We start from the raw sequence: 20,158 nt of genomic DNA on the forward strand, positions 1-20,158 counted from the left end.
AGCCACATTGAGGGGGAAGTCAACATGAGAATAAAAAGTTGCAATGGATATGTCTCCCTTATTTCCTCTAGCCATTATATCTATGCCAGCGGTCTCAAACTCAAATGACCACGAGAGCCACATGAGGACTAGTACATTGGCTCGAGGGCCGCATTACCGACACCTCCCCCTCGCTGCCCTCGGCCCCGCCCCCACTCCACCCCTTCCATGAGGCCCCGCCCTCATTCCAACCCCTTCCCCGAAATCCCCACCCCAACTCTGCCCTCTTCCTGTTCCCAGGGGGTGCAGGAGGGCTGTGGGGTGTGGCAGGGGCTCAGGGCAGGGGGTTCGGCTGCAGGAGTGGTTCAGGGGGCAGGCTCCAGCCCGACATGCACTGGGGGCAGGGCAGGCTCCCTGCCTGCCTGTCCCCATGCCGCTCTAGGAAGTGGCTGGAACTTGGGGGAAGAGGGGCACATTCCCCGGAAATGGGGAACTGTAGCCAATGGGAGCTGCTGGGGGTGCTGCCTGAAGCAAGAGCAACACACAGACCCCTGTGCCCCCCTTCCCCACATTCCGGCCGCTTCCCGGAGCGGCGCGGGGGCAGGGCAAGCAGGGACCCTGCCCTGCCCTGGTGCATGTTGGGCTGGAGCCACTCTAGGTAAACCCTGGGGGAGCGGGGAGGCCGCAGAAAACAACCCCGCGGGCCGCGTGTTTGAGACCCCTGATCTATGCTGAAATGTGCCACATTGTTTGCAGAAGTGTAGCTGACCCCCAAAAAGTTTTCAATGTAAATATACAGTGTTCAGACAGAGGACAAACGAGGTGTTAGGGAGATATAGAATGTATCAATTTTACAATTTACTTTTTGTCTTGTATTCAGTTCTTTTTTACTTGCCTCAATTTTTTTATGCACACATGACACCAGCCAAGACAAATACCTAACACACAATATACACTTGACACTTATCAGCACACCCAAAAAAAGCACAAAACACCGGCACCCCACACCAGTACACACACACACACACACATACACTGACCAATCCATGACACAGACCTAACTGATACAAACTCCACCATTCAATATCAATTGACACATACATGCACATATGTGATACAGGCCAATGCCCCTGTATTTCAACATAGACCCCAAACACACCACAACATATGCTCCCAATGTAATGTGCATACATCATACTGAATGATACAAACAATTGATATACACAACTCATACTGACACACGCCAATGACACCAAACAACACACCAACCACATGTGTAAACACATCCCAAACTGGCACACACACAACACACTGACCGATTTGCCAATACAATACACCTCACACCAACACAGCATGCCAACATATAGCAATCTGACACATGGCGCAGACCACAAGTACTATATATATATAGTATTTTATATATATGGTGTCTTGAGTGTACCTGTCATTCATATATATATATGAATGACAGGTACTCTCAACACACTAGATATACACACTCACCTTCACGCATCAGAAACACTTCAAAATCTCTGAAAAGATTGCACTTCATTTTCTTACCTCCCTTTCAAAGATCAGTAAAAGGTAACATCAGTAACAATGTCCCCAATAAAAAAATATTAAAAATAAAATCAGATCATACTTCATAATGATTCCTCCCTGTTAAATATCTTTACAAGTAGTTATAAGACTACCTTTTGTGTGTTTGTTTCTCCAAAAACCTCATGTGAGCATCTTTTAATGAACCTGAAACATGGCAAGGGCAGTGTAACAGGATAGCAGTGGGCTTCTGAGGACCATACCTGTTAACAGGTGTTAGCCCTGCTAGGTGATGCTGAGTCCTATAGGACTCACTAATTTAAAGTATAATTTGCTCCCCCTAACCTGTCCTGTTGATATCCCCCATTCAACATGACTGCAAGACTTGGTCCCCCCACCCCAATTTCTTTTGCACCGTTAGGAAACAGATATATGTAAAACTGAGACTAAAGCCCAAGTGGCATCACCTCATTCTTTCTTCCTTTGATCTCATGGAAGTTCCATGGTGCAAACTGTGGACTGTTGGGGCTCTGTGAGTTTTGGGGGACATGAATGGGTTGATGGTGGCTCTGTGTGTCATCCTCTTTCTCTAAAGCTACTGAACTGAATATGGTTCACTACAGCTTTAATGACCAAATTCCAATCTATGCACCTTCTACCTTCCCCTTCACATGTGTGGATGGGCAAGGTACACATGTGGCAAGGGAACAAATAGCACCGGGGGCTCCAAAGAATAGTATGGAGGGGATGTCTGTGCTGTGCAGATCCCCCAAGATCCATGGAGAGCCTGGGATAGCTGCACATTTGAGGTGCAGCTTCTGAAAGGATCGTACTTTGGGACCTCATGAAGTTTTCCAAGAAATGTATCCCCCTCACATGGTAGAAGGTGATCTTAGCCCAAGTCAGTGGAGAGGCACCTAAGCACTCCTTAAGCAGTGCAAACGTGAAGACTTCAAGCGGATTAATTTGTCCAGCAGGTGCAGAGCGCAACACCATCCATCTAGAAGGTAAAGGGAAACTGATTTATTTCACCATGTACAAAAAGTGAAGTTAAAGTGTGTATTCAGAGTGATACCTTAGAAAGAAACACAACTAAATGGGATAACTTAACCCTTGGTGAAACTCCATTGATTTAATAGAAGTACACTATGCGTGAACTTTGCCCTCTATCTTTTTTACTGTAATATATTAGGAGAAGAAGCCTAGGGATAGGGCAGCAACACTAAAACTACTCCTGCAGTCTTTACTAATTGAAGTAAATGGGAATTTGGCCTGAGTGAGGACTGCATGATCTGGCCCTTGAAATGCAGTAACATTCACTCATCCACACTGCTGCAAGGCAGAGTTGCAGTGATGTTGCTGGTTATATTAAGGATTGTCCTTTCCATACATAAAACCACTGTGCATTATGGTGCTCAAATGTCAAATAAAGAGACTAATATCTTTGGCTGGAGCTAAGCATAGAGCAGGAGGGTACTACACAAATCCCTAGCGAGCTCAGCCAATGCACCTGAATCCTGACCTGACCTGCAATACCCTTTCTATTTTAGGCTGGGCCTCTCCTAAGCAGACATGGACAATGTTTTACCACTGTGTTAAACGATGCCAGTTATGTGATATTTTTGCAGGCTGGCTAATTGCCCACTAGAGTCTCGGTAGAGGCCACCAAACTCATCTCACTTGTTTATTGAGTTAGATTCAAAGTCAAGTGAGTGAAAAACAAGGGCATTGACCCCCACTGTACTACTTTTTTCCTCTTAAATTACTGTTATTAAAAATGTTGTACAGTTACAGTCTCTTAAAATCTGCAAAACATATTAAAATGCCACAAAAATGCTATACCGAAGTGGAATGGTTTGAGAACTGCAATTCTCTGATAGGATAATGCAGTTTAAATATAGTAACTATTTTTTTTCCAGTTAGCTTGCTCTTTGATTTCATGGTAATATGTCAAGGATTTTTTTCCTCCCCCTTTAAATAGCTTATAGCTTAAACAGCAAAATGCTTAAAATATTAAGCTGAAACAGTTATATAAACCCAGTAGAAAAATTATCAGTGATTAAATGTGATTTTGAATTTGAATAATTAAGTTAGTTGATTTCTTTCTTTATAATTTTTATTGGTAGGCAGTGCGTATTCTTGGATCAGCAGCTGGTAGGATTTCACTACCACAGAGGCCCAAAGACTGTGAATACAAAGGATAGAGTTGCAGTCAGGAGATTTCTAGAACTGGATCATTGTTCCTGCACTGAACAGCTGTCTCCCTCCTTGACAGTGTAAGTAGAAGAGAGACAGTTGGCCAGATTCCAATATCAGTGAAACTGGGAGTAAGGGATCAGAATCGGGCTCAATAGGTTTCTTAATTTATTTTTGTGGCTTGTCACTGAAGACTCCATTGGAATAGCTGCCACAGCCACCTCAGCGTTCCTCTTTGGAAAAATCTTGTTGTCTGTTCTAACACTGATGTCAAAGGGAGATCTGCACATATAGGAAGCCGAGTTCAGTCACACACATCTGAGAGGAGAATTTTGCCCTTACTTTGTGGTCATGTTATTTCTCTTACAGGGAAATCAGCTTGATTGCTATCTTTAAAATGTGCAACAGCTCCAGAAACTGGCCCATGGGGGGTAGGATGGTCTTTTGATAAAAGCCCAGGAGGACCAAGAAAGGCTCAGGAGATCTGAGTTCTGTTCTTGGCTCTGCCAAGGACTTTCCATGTGAATTGGGGTAAATCACTTATGAGAAGATTATCAAAGGCACAAATGTCAGTTAAGTGTGTAACTCTCATTAGATAGGCACCTAACTCTTATTTGAAAAGCTCCCCCTTAGCACCTCTGTGCCTTAGTTTCACAATCTATAAAATGGGGAAAGTGATACTTACCTACCTGATTGGGATGTATGAGGCTTCATTCATGTTTATAAAGTGATTTGAGATCTTGGATGGAAGGCATTATAGAACTGCAAAGTATTATTTTTGTAACAACTTCATGGCCACTTAGATTTGAGCCTTTCAAGGGCAGATCCTTGGGTATAAGGAATCACCTAAAATTGCTTACTCTTAAAAAGATTTTTCAAGCAACTCTCTACCCAGTCACAGGTTCCAATCATAGTCTTATGGCACTACACAACAAGCAAACCCACTCCACAAAGAATGGCCTAATAGGGAACATCAAATGGGAAACTCAAACTGCTTGTGAGCTTTCCAGGTCAAAAGAAGGACTTGCAGGTACCCTTACTATAGGCAAACAGCAAAATGCAGGATCTAAAAGCCTTTCTATGCACTGGAGATTGCATAATTTTCAGTCATTCTTTGGGAACTAATGGGACATTATTTATTATTATTTTATATTGTTGTGGCATGGCACTAGTTGGAATAATTTTAAATGGACTTTGTGGAGTATTTTCTTCAAACTCATACATATTTATTTACTAGCGGCATGAAATCCATAATGAAGTGACATTCTTGGGTTTTCAGATGTAGACAAAATCCTCCTATGTCATCAAACAGTCTCTTTTATTAGCAACAGAATTTATTAATTAAACCTTCCATGCTATTTTTAAAATATTTTAATAAAAAATTATGCAAAAGATAAAAAACCTTCTTTATTCCATCCACCGTCCCCTGAAATAAGATACAATTAGTCAGAGATCACAGCACAAATGTTCTTTTTGGTTTGATAATTAAATTCTAACAATTTGATCCATCAAAGATCCTTGCTAGAATTATTGACACTATAATGAAACACATGATTTTTGCTCTCAAAAGGGAACATTTTTGTAGTAAGATTAATGGACACAATTACTTCATTTCTGCCACCCTCCCCTGTCTTTCCTGGGGGCATTGCACCTGTCTCCAAACTACTTTGATTCAGGTCAGAAAATAATAAGGAACTGTTGGGCTGCTATGCACCTCTAATAATATAACTTCCCAGGCCAAGCCTAAGGGCATCTTTCTTCAGTGGAAAAACTGCTGCATTGATCTTCTGTGTTTCCATTTTCTGACCTTTTTTCTACCTTCCATTATAATCTATATAGGTGCTTCATAACAAGCGGTGGTTGCAGGGGCTTTCTTCTTATAAGTGACCAGCAGAAGTTTTTGGTCCCCATAAGAACAAAATTCTTAATATGAATCTGTCAGAGGTCAGGGCTTCCAGACTATGAGACATGTTTTTTTCTTTTGCTTGTGCATAGTTCCCATCTACGTCAATGGAAGTTAGGTGCTAACTGGAATTCTGACCTTCAGTACCCTTTCTATTTCAAGAATCTGTGTTTGCAAAAGACTATTTTACTCCAGCTTTTTTCAGTTCTTTTGAGGAAAACACACTGTTGGGTCATACCTAACCCTCTTTGGAGGCACTTTTAAAACTCTTGAATTTAGGTTTTCCTGGAGCCACTTATAACTCCTGGGTCAGAAAACATTATTGAAAAGACATTCATTTTCACCACCTACGATCGCTTAGTCTGAGAACTCTATGGCTTTCTCCACACTAGGGTTGAAACCATGCAAATAACATTCTTGTTTCTAGAAGTATTCTAGTATGGTTTTCCTACTGTAGACAGTCTTTTTTTAAAATTAGATCCATGCTAGTAAGATTGCTATAATATGATAATATAAATAATAAATACTTTGCATTCATAGTGCCTTTTACTCAAGAATCTCAAAGCACTTTACAAACCTTAATTAATGAAGGTATACAACACCCCTGTGAGGGTGATTAGTATTATTATCATCCCCATTTTACAGAAGGGAAACTGAGGTACAGAGAAATGAAGTGACGTCTCCAAGGTCACACAGTCTATGGCAGAATTGGAAACAGAAACTGGGTCTCTTGGCTTTTCATCCTGTGCTTTCACCATTCACCCTAAATACTCTAAAGCATGGTTTTGTAATACATTCACTGTATGGTTTTCAAAAAAATATTCTTGTCCACAATGGTAAGGCAAACTATGCTAAAAAAACATGTTCTAGCAACCACCAATCTACCAAGTTGTTGCTGGAATGCTTTTAGTCTGAATGCAGACAAGGCCAAGAAAACATATATTTCACAAGTTAATCCTGACCCTAGATACATTTAGAACAGATAATCAACGGAGTTAAAGATTTTCTAAATAATTAATGTACAACAGTGTAATGGAAATGAGGTGTTCTGTGATTTCCCTAGACACTCGTTCTGGATGTATCATGTGTATCTTTGTATATCTCTGATCTCCGTACAAAATTCAGATGGGAAATGAGCACATTTGTACTGTAACTGTACAGCTCATAGAAAAAGTGAACAAGCTACATAATTAATTACCTTTAAAATGGGCAAAATAACAAGTTCAAATGCATGGCAGATGCAGACTCCTTCTAGATTATTATGGCTCCTTCTTCAAGTGTTGGCAGTCTTTATTAATGTAAGGCGCTGATTTAATATGAATATGTCCACTACAGCCTTCACAGACATTATGTTGATAGGCAAACAGACAGATAAATATGGAGAGATAGTACAGGATGATTAAATTAAAAGCTGGAGTGGATGGAGATATTCAGTGATCTCATTCTATTATATGTAGTGGAAGAAGCATGTGAGTAAACTGACAATGCAAAATTCTGCTCCTGATTACATCTGTGCAACATCACTGACTTCAATGGGATTGCAAAATGGAGGAAGGAGTAGAATTTGCTTCACTGCAGAGAAAATAGGTCTTGTTTTCCTGTATGTGGAAACACAAAGCAAGAGGCCTTAGGAAATATTGTCCTGGTTTATCCTGACTGGAAGTTCAGGGATCTGTTTCACATTTCTGGCTGAAATGGAAAGTGAACCTGGGTGTAAGCTACTGATATATTCAGACAGCCTGTCTTCCCAGGAAAAGCTATTCTGTCTCTCTTGGAAAACAACTGCCAAAAGACAGCTCTTGCTACATGTATGTTCCACTGCACCAGGAAAGCTTAGGACTCTTAACTCTTTACCTGTTGAGACGAGCTGCAAAATTAGAGCCAGATTGTAGCTTCATTTGGCCACACAGGGAGTGAAGAAGGAGCATTCGTACCCAAAGAGGAATTTTGGCCATGTCAGCTAGAACAGACAGGATTTCTCCAGGGCATCTTGGAAGTCCCACCCATTGAATGGGTGCAGCAGGCTGACTCAGCTGCACTGGCTGTTGCTGTGGGCTTATCCTGCTTTCCACTTGGGGAGTCTAGTGGCAGCACTGGACTAGCGTAGTGCTCATGTAGTTATTTACACCTGTGAAAAGTGAGTGTAAATCATCACCATTCTGATTTGGTATCATTTTACTTCTACATCTATCTCCTAATGCTATTTTTATCAACCTAATAACTCCCATCTATTTTCACATTTAGCCATGTCAACAAGTTCCTCACATTTCTGACTTCACTTCTTCATGTTCAGTCATCTATCTGCAAAGTTGACTTTCCCTCAAGCACAAGCCTTAGGGCAGTATGTTGAGTTCATATACTATTCCCAAATGTGAAATTGACTATTTTACACATCACAGGGTTTTCATATTATGTTAATAAGAAAGAAAGAAAGAAAGAAAGAAAGAAAGAAAGAAAGAAAGAAAGAAAGAAAGAAAGAAATTCTCTTCATTATGGATGATAAAGACTTGTCATACAGCACCTGTTCACAAGAGCTGGAGTATGGGATGCGAGTACGAGCTACTTCATACTTACAGTACAGAACACTCCCATTATTTTTTGTTGAATGACACCCATTGCTTAGCTTTATCCATACAGAAACAAGCAGGTTCAGTTAATAGTCTCATCAAACCATGCACAGCCCAAGGTGTAGCAATCACTTATGTTTCCTTAAAGAAGTTCTCTTAGAGACTGTGAGGAATACTCATCTTCCACCAGAAAAGTTTTCTCAAGTCATACTCACTATTGGTCTCCATCAGATGCTGAGCCAAATCCTAAGATATGCTACTTGGGTCTATGGAAGTAGCTTAAAACCTGAATGCCCCTTGCACAGCTATTCTGTATGACTCACCATGGAGATGAAGATTACAGTGAGATTCATTCCTCAGTCCACTCATATCCTGTACTACTTCCATAGTAACAACTTCTGCCTGGCACAGACACCCTGGTTAGGGGAGAGGGAGAAGTTTCCATCCCTCAGCATTGTTACATTTTTATGCAGAGCAAAGTCCATTTACTCAAGTTGTGCTCCATTTCCATTTCCAATAATTTGGTCTTATGAGAGTGACTGGTATCTTAGAAGATACCACATACAGGTGTTTACTATTCACCTATACAGATGCTAGGTGGCAATTGTGACGTTGTGCAGTCTATATGGTTTTATAAAAACTTGATAATAAGTCAATATAATGTAACTGAGATGGTTTTAGAGAAAATACGGTAATAAGTGAATGTAACATAACTGGGATATGCTTCATGCAAAAGGTCTCTTGTAAGGTATCATTACAAAGCTTATAATCTACTAAGTATGATCATGTGATTTGTATAAATGTACCACTCTTGTATCTAAAACTAGAAATATAAAATGTAACTCTGAGGGCCTATTGTAATTGTGTAAAGTGTGGACCATTAATGATGGTTTGGAATCTTGATGACTCCCATTGTCTGCAGATGGCTGTCTTTACCTGTGAGTCTTCCTGTATATGTGTGTGCTGGCAAGTGAGTAATGAAGTCTTGCAGTGACATGTGATCATGTCACCTGAACTGGAATCCATCTTTAACCTGGTGCTTTTCCAGTGAGGGGGGGTGGAAACCCAGAGAGACAAAGAGTTCCCGCCTTATGCAAAAGATATATAAAGGGGGGAAGAGAACAGAGAGAGGGAGGAGCCATCATGAAGAATCCCCTAGCTACCACCTGAGCTGCAACAAGAGCTGTACCAGGGGAAAGAATTGTGCCCAGGCCTGGAAGGTGTCCAGTCTGAGAAAAACTTACTGAAGCACTCTGGAACTGGTGAGGAAATTATCTGTATTCAGTTTGATTAGGCATAGATCTGCGCATTTTATTTTATTTTGCTTGGTGACTTACTTTGTTCTGTCTGTTACTACTTTGAACCACTTAAATCCTACTGTCTGTATTTAATAAAATCACTTTCTATTTAGTAATTCACTCAGAGTATGTATTAATACCTGGGGGAGCAAACAACTGTGCATATCTCTCTATCAGTGTTATAGAGGGCGAACAATTTATGAGTTTGCCCTGCATAAGCTTTATGCAGGGTAAAACGGATTTATCTGGGTTTAGACCCCACTGGGAGATGGGCATCTGAGTGTTAAAGACAAGCACTCTACTGCGAGCTGTTTTCAGGTAAACTTGCAGCTTTGGGCCAAGTGATTCAGACCCTGGATCTGTGTCTGGAGCCAAACAGGAGTGTCTGGCTCAGCAAGACAGGGTGCTGGAGTCCTGAGCTGGCAGGGAAAACAGAAGCAGGGGTAGTCTTTGCACATCGGGTGGCAGCTCCCAAGGGGGTTTCTGTGATCCAACCCGTCACAGCAATATACACCTCTACCCCAATATAATACGACCTGATATAACATGAATTCAGATATAACGCGGTAAAGCAGCACTCCGGGGGGGCAGGACTGCACACTCGGGCGGATCAAAGCAAGTTCGATATAACGCGGTTTCACCTATAACGTGGTAAGATGTTTTGGCTCCTGAGGACAGCGTTATATTGGGGTAGAGGTGTCCTTCCTAGAAAGGCAGACTCTTTGATGGGATCACTTAGCTGCAAAATGTCTATAATTCTTTGCCTAGGGAGTTGTGATTGTCACCCAAAAGCATGGCCTTCTTCAGTTAGTCTTTTCTTTGTTTGCTTCTGAGTGATTTATTTCAAATCATGTCTTGTTACTGTTTCTGTCTATTTTCATTCCTTCTGAGCCATCCAAATAACTGGCCTGCAGCTCTTCCTTTGGATGCGAGTGCTGGGCAAAGGCAGTGCTGGTAGTTTCATTTTCTGCTATTTCGAATTAAGAAGAGTCAGTTCAATTACTATAATTATTTAACATTCTCGTTTAAATTCCATCCTCTCTTCAGAGGATTTTCTTCCTTTCTTGATAACAAAGGAATAACAAGCAGATATTGAGTTCTGTTGTGGTGAATATCAAAATTAGGTTGCTGCAGGGTCCATCTTGAGGATTATGTTTCTTGGTCCTAGTATCTCTTAGTCCTGGGGATTTCTTAAAGGAAGGATATATTATTGCTGCCTTCTGTGAAGAGGACATAAAAGGCTGATAAAGCCCTCAATTACCTTGGTGTCATTTCTATTGACTTAAATGGGAATTGCACCAAAGTAACTGAGAAGACAATTTAGACTGAAATATAACCTCCAAAGGATATTAAAAATATGAAGCTTGTTTTTTTCCTTTGAAATACCAGGAAAATCAAGTCTGATCTTCCACCTGTTTTGCTGGAGGACCTCTTGATTGGCTTGGTGCTTGTTTATTGTGTGCTCTCTCATATTAACAGAAGTTGAGTGAAAAATAGTAAAGACTTCTTTTTGCAGTACACATGTCATTGAAGTTAAGTAGGTATTAAAAAACAAACAAGAAACAAAGAGTTTTTAAAAATCTGACTCAGAATTTCTTCCTCTCCTAATTGCTTTATTTTGACTGTCTTTGCTCTTGCAACGTCATAATTTCACTAGTTCTCCAGTTGCCATAGATTCTTCCAGAGTGGACAAAACTGGAATTGCTAATGTAAAAGACAAGCAGAAAAATGAATCTTTTAAAATGCAACAACAAAACCAACTTCCCAACCCTCTTTACACATCATAAAGAAGCAAAAAAGGATATGAGTCCAATTATTTTTTCCTTTCAGGTCACCTTTAAGTGACTTGGCCCAGGTTTTAGGTTCTAGAACCCAGAACTTCATAGTTCCTGGAAATGTCATTTTTAATGAGGGCCATGGCACACAACATCTTTTGGGGGTTACACTTTATGGATCTTGGCCTGTGCATCACCACTGCATTTTAGGGAACTCTGCTTTCTGGGAATTGCTGTACATCTGGAGCAGATTCATGGATCTCCTGCTGCAAGAGGCTGGTCTTTCTCTGTATATTAAGAATATACTAATATCTCACATCAGTGTGACTAGTTCCTGCATGCCAACTTGAATCTCATTATTATTATTGTTGTTGTTATAGCACCTAGGAGCCCTAGCCATGGACCAGGACTCCATTGTGCTAGATGCTGTACAAACATCATGCTATCTACAAACAGAATCATTGGTTGACTGTCATGATGTTGTCCATCTGCACGAACTGTGCTGAGCTCTGGTACAAGGGTTCTACACAACCTAGGTCAAAATTGTTCTAATTACAATAACTATTTTGTTAAATACTAAATTAAATAGGGGACGTGTAGCTGCATTTTGGTAACTGTTCAGGATGTTTTCATCAGAAAAATCTGCACATTTTTCCATTATAGTCATGAATTTCAAAAGTCTAACATTTATTCTGCTTAAGATAACATTTTGAAGGGGAGATATACTTAGAGATTAAGGGAAAAAACCAAACCTTATTATTCACCTTTTGGGAGATGACTAATAACTGGAGCCAGTCAGGATATACTCATTGCATATGCAATCAGATTAGTTGGCATTGCTGTAGATCTCTCTACTATTGACTTCTGAGAAGATAAATTATAGAAATCTATCATCTTATCATGATGATTTTCAGCAAATCATGAGTCAGGATTATTTTTACATATCTGAAACATTTTTTATTTTCTCTGATTTTTTCCTCACTGAATTCATGGTGAGCAATAATTACACTTTGCAGTCATACGGCATGTTTCATCCAAGTATCTCAAAGTTCTTTACAAGCAATTATTTTCACAGGTACACTGAGAGCAAATAAGTAATATTGTGTGCATTTTACAGTCAGGGAAAACAAGGCACAGAGAATTTAAGGCCCAAATTATCCTCTCAGCCACACCAGTGCAATTTCCCTTGATTCTGATTGAAATTACACTGATGTAATTGGCCATGATCCAGCAAAGTACTTAAGCATGTGCTTAACTTTGCTTGTGTTTTGTTGGATTGGGACCACTGGTGGCACACACTATAATAAAATCCAGAATTACTGAATCCCACTCCAGTGCTTTATACAGAGGGGATGTCACAGGGCCAAATCTTGTTATATAAAGGAATACAGGTGTGTTGAAAAGATTTTAACTGCATCATTCTGGGGTGGTTCCATTATTCATTCATGGTGAATCTACAAATGATTTATGCAGGTCATCGCATATGTGTACCAATACAATCTATATCATACATAATGTAATAAGTACATACAACACATTTTATAGAAAAATAGATGTTTTAGAGAGATTTAAATTTTTCACTGGTAATTTTTTAATCCCTCCAGCTACAGACCAGGTGTTTTTGTTATTATGAGTCCAGCTGCATGAGTTTCAGTGGTAAAGAAAATCTATAACTAATAAAATGTTATAAACTTCTAAAACGCTTTTCTATAATAAAAGTGTAATAGATTTAAAGTCTCTGATATCTTAGGACCTTGCAGGGATAGAAACAAATGCTGTCTCATTGGGAAGATAGGAATCTCCCGTTTCAGATGGCATAAAGTTTCCATTTTTAGCTTTACAATGTCATGAGATATTGGGCTTTGCAGCTGTCACTGGTCCAGGACTGAATATTACCCATTCTGGACCTAAGACCACTTTAATTTTTGAGGTTAAATTCTACATGGGATGGGGAGAAGTAAACATTTGTATGGGAAGTTTATTTATTGTTTAAATAGTGGCAGTTTGAAGAAAATGGAGTGTTAAAAAAAAAGTGAAGATAATTTAAAATAGGCTGAAACGCCCAACAAACCATTTAGTTTTCTCTTAGCTGGGATCATATAAAAATAGAAAATAATTAACTGGGGCCAAAATACACTTCATGCTGAGTGTGCATGAGCTAGAAGGTTTGGAAATAATTAGGAGCAAAACTGTTAATATTCCATTTAAATATCTGTTGCCCGTCTGTCCAGTTGTGAAAGCTCAATCTGTTGTATTCAATCAGCTCTCAGCTGCTACTTGCCAGCAGCCTAATTCCACAGGCTTATCTCTGCACCATGTTTGTACATTCCACTACCCACTAAGTTAAATCCTGGGCCTATACCAGGATTTCCAGTGCTGTGCCAGTTATACAGGCCTGTTCTGCCTATGGCCCCAATCCTGCAAGCGGCTTTTGTGCAAGTGGATCCTTGTAGCCATACAGAGTCCCATTGATTTCAGTGGGGCTCTGCATGGCTGTAAGGGTCTACCTGTGGAGAGTAGCTTGCGGGATTGGGGCCTATGTCAGTTTACACTATACCCTGCATGTTTTTATCCAACTTTTACATGCAGTTTAGGTCTAATTCTTCCTATCATACCATTTGCAAGTGATGTAGTGGATCGATACTGAATAGGCTCTTAACGCAAACACCTGTGAACTGATGTAACTGAATCTCACTCTCAAGTTAATGGATGTTATGTCTCAGGTTTCTGGGCACTCCTTACATGAAGGTACTGAGATTGAATAGGGACATACATAAATATAATATTTATTGCTCATATCTATACTGCATAGGTATTCACACAGCAATAACTAAACTCCCGAAGTCCTGGCCCAGCACACATTGGGCTCAGTGCAAATTGTGAATTAACTCTCTGGGCCAGTCTCTACTTAGTTGTTGTAATCAGGAACCAGTGGGGGATATCTCCAGGAATTTACAGTGACATATGACATTTTCAGGATGAGGGTCAGTGGAAGCCTATAGGTGTAGAACCAGTTCTTTACTGATAAAACTCATTTTAAAAAATAACAAGACTTTTTTGGAAAGTATTAAAGAGTCATTCACTGACCTTCCTGGATTAAATAACCCATTAATATTGTGAGGAAGTGATACTGGAGTAATAAACAGCTAATGTAAACAATTATCTCATTAACCTCTCAACACTGGCAGTCAGGATTTCCTGATACTAAGTACTAATATGTTTTGTCCTAGAATTAAGCATTGGGAAATCCCAACATCTAGTGCCAAAAGCTTAAATGTTCTCTTGACATCTTGAAAATGTGTTTTCTGTGACTTGATTGATCTGTGGTGATGTTAGATTAATTCTCTAAAATGTATGTAAGTTATGTTTAGTGTGCTGTATGCTCTTTTATATATTTTTCAAAGGAGAATACATTCATGTTGTGCTAGAAAGAAGGATCAAGGTTTAGTGGTTAATACACAAGACAGAGTTAAGAGATCTGTGTTTTCTCCTCAGCTTTGCCACAGATATTTGTGACTTTGACAAATCAGTTGCTCTGTGCCTCAGTTTCTTCTGGAGTTAAACTTGGACAATATTTACTTCACAGGGGCATAGTGATGCTTATTCTTTGTTTGCAAAGCTCTTTGAGATCCATGGATGGCATGCAGTAGAGAAGGGGAAAGTATCATTATTAATGCAGAACTTGTATATTAAAGAAACAGGAACAGAAAGTTCAGATTATAACCACACTCGTAACTCAAAAAAAGAATACAGTGGAAATCACACATGTACTTTCCTCAGTGTATGATGCTTGTTGACAGGAAGGAATTTTGCCCCTGGACATATTGGCAGGGAATTTGGATTTTCCCTCCTTCCTGTGGAGAATTAAATCAAGATAATCTGTTCAGGATCAGATGGATATATCCCATACCCATGTGATCCGCAAGGAGATGGTGAATTAGCGGGTCTCAGCCTTCCCCGTCTTCTTTTTCTATGTTAAGAGCATCTTTAAATTCATGGGATTACCCTCTTTCTCTCCTCTGTGGACCCTGTCTATGTTCTGTTGTACTGGAACAAACTGGCTGTGTTCCTGCTAAAAAAAACACTGCTTGATCTACCTCTTTGTTTACAATAAAAGATTTAGCTCTGCATTACAGTCCTTCTGAAAATGTCCTGCATTACAGTCCCTCTGAAAAAATGCCAATTATGAGGAATGAAAAAGAGAAAAGTAATAATAAAATATGTTTCTTCCATCAACCGTAAATCTAGAACTCCCCATTTTGTGGCAGATGAAGAAAGAACCATTAGAGCACCTAGATACAGGCCCCATGTGGTTATATCTAAGTGATCACAACAGAGATGCTTTGAGGACCCAGGAGTCTATTATGAGTTAATAAACTGACTGCCTCTCCAGATTCAAAGACTCAATTACTACAACATAGTCCAAAGAGGAATATGCATTTTGGCTATTTAGTGACCTTTCACAGAGCCTAAGAAAACACACTTCAAATTCTGCACAGCTTAGTTGGGATTCATAGAGGATCGCCATGCAGGAAGCGTTTCATGTTTTGGGTCTCATGCTAGTGAAGCTGTATACAGAGATAGGAGCAGTGGGTTACTTTCTCTGGACCTGATTCACCAACACCTTGCATCTTGATGTAATTCACTATGAAATCTGAATAGTAGCATTTGACACCCAATTGTGCAGATGTAAATGACTGCCCAAGATGTGAGGCAGCGGTGAATCAGGACCTTTCTGCTTTAATTGCACAGTGATGATCTTACACTACACTTAAAAGGATCAATCCTCACCAGAGCTAAGAATTAGCTTAGGACAATGGAAGGAAGGGAAGTCTAACCCAGCTTTTTGCTCTCTTGATGACAGTCTGGCTGGAGGCTGAAGTTTCCCCCCAGATAGAGCCCCCTAAAGGCAGTTCTAAATTATGCTGGCTGTAGTGGTCTCCTATGGACGGCTATGGCAGCTGAGGATCAGCTGGAGCACGAACCACTGTGTCCCATCCCCTCTAGTCCTCCATGCAGTTTGGAGTAGTGGGTGGTAAGAAAGCATAGTTAGTTAGCTCTACACCAGCCAAAGATTCCCCTGCATTGGGGGAATCTTCAGTTTTCTCTCTAGGACAAATTTCTGTCTCCTTTGTGCTATCAGACTTGGGGTCAAGGATCTGGTCCACAGCTCAGAATTTGGTATGAGAGGGTTAAATACCCATAGCATGTTTTTCCTCTTTAGCTGATTAATTTGAGACAGAAATTTAAACCAGGTATTGAAATTGTGACCTGATTTTTTTATGGTAAGATCTGGAAACAGCAATGGCCTGGCTTCCATAAATAATATTGGAACTTAAACAATGGTTTTAAAAAAAGCCAGAACATAGTATAAATAAAGCAGAAAAATCCAGGAAATCCTTAGCTAACAAATTATTTGTTTTAAGAACTATATGCTTTCCTCCTCCTATCTGTAGACTCTAAACTGAGGACACTAGATTAATTTTCCTCTGACTGGACAAAGACATTTAGACAACACTGAAAACATGGCTTGTTCCCAGGCTTTTCGGAGTTAATCCAGAAGTTCATAGCCCTGGCAATAGCCAAGAAAACAACGATAAGACCTATTAAGAAGAGACCTGGCTCATTTCAAAAATCCATTGGGATGCTCCACGTGCCAGTGCCAAACATCACAACACTTGGCAACTGCAGATGCTTCCAGTTGCCTAATATTTAGAGCTGAAACATCCCAAAGGATGCTTTAGGCATGTTGGGCCAAATTCTGCCAGGAGGTAACGCTACTAACTTCATTGGAGTTGTACCAGGAGTTTGTCCCATTTTGTTGTGACCAAAAATAAAACGCTTAGGTTTCAATCCAGGTGCAGTTAAAAAGTTACAACCTTCTTCAAAAGAAAATCATGTAATTATTTTCAGCTAAACCAAAGAACCCGTTCAGAAAGTCAGTCACAACTCTTTGTGAGCTGGGGTACACTGGGCAGTCTCACTTGGAAGGAAGATCAGAAGCTCAGAAGTAGGAGGAAGGGAAGGGGCTGTCTGGAGAACTTTGTGCAGGTAGCAGACATAGGGGAATGGTGACATTTTGCTGGATCTGTGCCCTATTTATCCTTAATCCACCCCCTCTCGATTTAGAGCCTGTTTACGTCACCAGTGTTCTTATTCTGTCTAAAAGCATCATCTCTGTCTGGCACTTGCCAGTTAGTCCAATGTTCTGAACAACTTGTGAGTGGGCACAATACCAGATGAACACATGTTTGGGACTGGAGGCAGCCAAGAGGCCACCAGAAAGTCTCTGAGCAGCAAGTCTGCGGTTTTTTGAGACCACAGAATCCTAACCAGAAAAATCCACATTCTATTCTATTCTACCCTCGGTCCTTCCAGTAGTGCATTGAGTGATATGGCTAACATCTGGCATGTATGGTTCATTCTTTCATTCATCCATTCCCGAGGGTGAGACTTACGTTTGCAGTGTAATGTTTTGTTTTGGTAGGATTGGGACGGGGGGGTGTACATGCTACTATATGTTTATGCTAGCGAAGGCAGGTCGAAGAAGTATGCCTTGCAGTTAGAGCAAAAGGTGGTGAGATATGTGATGGTCCTTAGTTTCTGTGGGAGTTTGTTCCACGATCTTGGACTGGCCCTGGAGGAAGCTCTGTCTCCTTCACAGATGAGCTTTATCCTCATAGTAGAAAGTTCCATTGTGTTGAAGGAGTGAAATTGTCAACCCTCATCCTTATCCTGGAGCTTTCCACATGCTTCCCAGTTTGGGCATCTTCCTCTAAAGAACCAGTTTACAATGGAAAATTCAGTGTGCAAGATCACATTCATCATTGTGGACCAAAACCTAGTTCTGGCATACAACCTGAATAAAAAGGCTCAGAGCGAGGATACTCCTTTTGACAAATCTCAAGGAGCAGCAGTGTAGCCACATTGTGGCCATTACAACAACCTCTGGACCACAGTAGACTCCGCAGCCACTGGGCCTTCCATCTGCCATTTAGGAATTTTGTTATTGGAGCCATATAATTATAGATCCACTCCCCACCCCCTTCCATTCCAAATCACTGTGGTGATTTGTAGTGCCCTTTGGAATTTGTCCATGGAAAGAAAGATTTGCCCCATGTTCCAAATTTTCAGTCAGCCTCCACCCAACTTTTAAAATTGTACCAATATGTTTTGTGCAACCAAACAAGCCCAAATTTCCCAGTTTTCTCGTGTGGTTGTAGATGCAAACAACTGAGCAGGGCCGGCTCTAGCTTTTTTGCTGCCCCAAGCAGCAAAAAAAAGCGCCGCCCCCCAAGCCCCCAGCCAAGCGCCGCCAGAACCCCCCCCCCCAGAGCGCCGCCCCCCCGCCGAGCGCCGCCGGAACCCCCCTCCAGCACCGCGCCCGCGCCGCCCCCCCGACGAGCGCCGCATGCCGGAGCCTGCCCCCCGTGCCGAGCGCCGCCAGAACCCCCCCCAGCCCCGCGTTGCCCCCCCCCACCGAGCGCCGCGCAGCACAGCGCCGCCGGAGCCCGCCCCCCGCCGAGAGCCGCCGGAACGCCCCCCAGCGCCACCGGAGCCCACCCCCGCCCCCCGCCGAGAGCCGCCGGAACGCCCCCCCCGCACCGCCAGAGCCCGCTCCCCGCCGAGAGCCGCCGGAACGCCCCCCCGCACCGCCAGAGCCTGCTCCCCGCGGAGAGCCGCCGGAACGCCCCCCAGCGCCACCGGAGCCCGCCCCCGCCGAGAGCCGCCGGAACGCCCCCCCGCACTGCCAGAGCCCGCTCCCCGCCGAGAGCCGCCGGAACGCCCCCCCCCGCGCCGCCAGAGCCCGCCCCCCGCCGAGAGCCGCCGGAACGCCCCCCAGCGCCGCCGGAGCCCACCCCCGCCCCCCGCCAAGAGCTGTCGGAACGCCCCCCCCGCGCCGCCAGAGCCCACCCCCGCCCCCCGCCGAGAGCTGCCGGAACGCCCCCCCCTCCCCGGGAATGCTGCGCCGCGCTCCCCCCGCTGCCCCTTACCAGGTGCCGCCCCAAGCATGTGCTTGGGTGCCTGGTGCCTGGAGCCGGCCCTGCAACTGAGCATGCAAAGCAGTGAGTGCAGTTTTAGAGGCTAGTATGGTAAATTTGATTGGGTATTAGCAACAATTCTGGTGACACAAAAAGTATTGTAAAGTCACTGACAGGATCAGTCAGATGGGAACAGACTTGAGTATCAGGGAAATGCAGACAAGGTGCCCAAGCCCAAAGCCATTAAATAGGATTTGGGGATGTGTCATTGCTAATCCAGTGCCTACAAAAGCATAAAGTAGTGTCTAGAATAATGGATGACATTTTCTTTTATCCCTGCAAGCAACTGTATAGTTAAGGGCAGTATTTGGGGGATTTTATTTCTGGAGAGTAAGTATTGTGTCTAATGATTAGAGCAGTGGACTGGGGATCAGGACCCCTGTCTGTTATTGTTAGCTCAGCTGTTGATTCACATTGTGTCCTTTGGGCAAGTTACTTCCCTTCCCTGGGCCTCAGTTTCCCCATCCGTACAACGAGGATAAAAACACCTCACAGTGACCCCAAGACTACTCTGATGTTTCTAAATTATTTTTTGATTCTCAGGTGAAAAGTACAAAGTTGTTTTTTTTTAATTATATCAACTTTTTTAAAACAAGAGAAGTCAGGTGCAGAATAATGCAAGAGGAGGCTTTTAAAGTTAAATCAGTGGTTTTAAAATGAAGAGGTCCCAGCATTGGTAGCCCCTCAAGTGGAATAGAATTTTGCATTAGACTTATTGGTGGAATGAGTGGAGCTGTATGTTTCGTTCCAGCTTGAAAGCATCTTCTGTCCTGCTGTTTCATGAAGAAGTCTGGAGATATTGGAGATGGGGAAAAGTTTTTTGCATCTATCCTGCTTGTTGGCTGTAGCACTCCATGGG

Source organism: Chrysemys picta, chromosome 15, assembly GCF_011386835.1.
Source record: "Chrysemys picta bellii isolate R12L10 chromosome 15, ASM1138683v2, whole genome shotgun sequence".
Lineage (NCBI taxonomy): Eukaryota > Metazoa > Chordata > Testudines > Emydidae > Chrysemys > Chrysemys picta.